A 1584-nucleotide genomic window follows, 5' to 3' on the forward strand; every position below is an offset into this window, starting at 1 on the left:
GAGCAGTGCAGCCTGTAGGGGGCAGCACTTTAACCAGATCAGACGGTGCACATGTGTAGTATGTACCGGATCCGATTGAGCAGCAGTCGTTGAGCAGACAGGTGCTTCCGTCATGGCGTCCTACACCGAAAACAAAGTCACAGATATGTTTTATTAAAACAGCACTCAGAGGGAAACTGTCTGTAAAAATACATGTTTTTTGAATGGAGTTTGGTGGAGTGTCTCACCGCCATGTTGAGGACTGTCTCGTACTTGTCCAGCTCACGCTTCAGGTCCTCGATGATGCTCTGCCCGTCAGTGTTTAGTTTGATTGGTGGAATGGTCATACCTACTGCAAGCTCCACCCACAACGCCACAAACAGGTAGAACAGGTACCCACAATGCACTGCAAAAGGAAGAGGGTTGATTTCAAACTAAAATCAACAAACCAAACATCATCAGGATTTTCAAGGAATTACAAACCTTTTCTCTCTTTATCTTATTATTCATCTCATTTATTATTTGTTTATATTACATTTATTGATCTGTTTGTGTCATTAAAGTGTAAATTATTTCCCTAAAGGCGTCCCCTCACTGCCAGGAATCAATGTGCAATTTGCTGACAGGAAAATATTCAAATATTGGAACAGATTAAACTGTAAAACATCAACTCTTTTAAAACTGAACTTAATTAATAAATCAATCAATATTAGGGATGAATAATCAGCCGATAATGATGAAAGATATATTATTATTATGAATTGTCAGTTGATAATAAATAAAATAATTTATATGGACTCTATGCAAAACAAAACTTAATGTTGCATGAAAGCCAAAGTTTGCATATTATTATTATTATATTATTATATAACATTAATATTAAATAATCCATGTTTTCTCACCATCATGTGTGAATAAACTACAAGTAACACACAAAACCCCTTTTTTAAAATACAAAAATGCAAAGTGATCACTTATCATATCGGCCATATTGTGCATCCCTAATGAATATAATATATAATATTAAAACAAAGAATTTTTCTGCAGCAGCAGCAGGAGGAGAAGAAGAAAGAGGAGGAGGAGGAGGTAAGACTCACTGGTGATGCTCTGGTCTTCAGTGAGGTCTCTGATGGTGTCCTGTGGAGGTTCTGGTGTGCAGCCTTCATGCTGCAGATATTTATCCTCCATCCACCATGAATCAAAGAGGGTTCTAAGGAATCGCTCTGTTCTCAGAAGGTTAGACATCAGTTTTTCTGCAGACAGCGTTTCCAGAAGCACTGACTCAGCCTGAAGGTGTGTCCTTCCAACTTTATTCTGCTTGTTTCATCATCACCCTCATTATTCAGATTTCTGTTTAAGCCCGCGTTTCATCACTGCACTGAGTCACTGACAGAGAGCAGCACACGTAGGGGCAGCATCATGGCCCTGCCCCCTTGTACATGTAAATTCTGTAACATAGTTTTAAATATAGCATAGCATTAAATCATAATACAGTATTGATCTTTAGCAATTAGGAGCCAGAACAGTTGATAAATGATTGGTGTCATTACCTCCTGCTGCACTTTTATCCACCTTTATAGGCAATATATTATATATATGTATATA

General features: G+C 37.9%; 1 protein-coding gene across 1 annotated transcript in view; it reads left to right on the plus strand.

Moving 5' to 3' along the window:
• Window positions 1–1584, plus strand: part of LOC118336472 — a 744338-nt gene that overhangs the window by 113167 nt on the left and 629587 nt on the right. The window lies entirely within an intron of this gene.

Source organism: Morone saxatilis, unplaced genomic scaffold (genome assembly GCF_004916995.1).
Source record: "Morone saxatilis isolate NCDOM2014 unplaced genomic scaffold, NCSU_SB_2.0 Contig24, whole genome shotgun sequence".
Taxonomy (NCBI): domain Eukaryota; kingdom Metazoa; phylum Chordata; class Actinopteri; family Moronidae; genus Morone; species Morone saxatilis.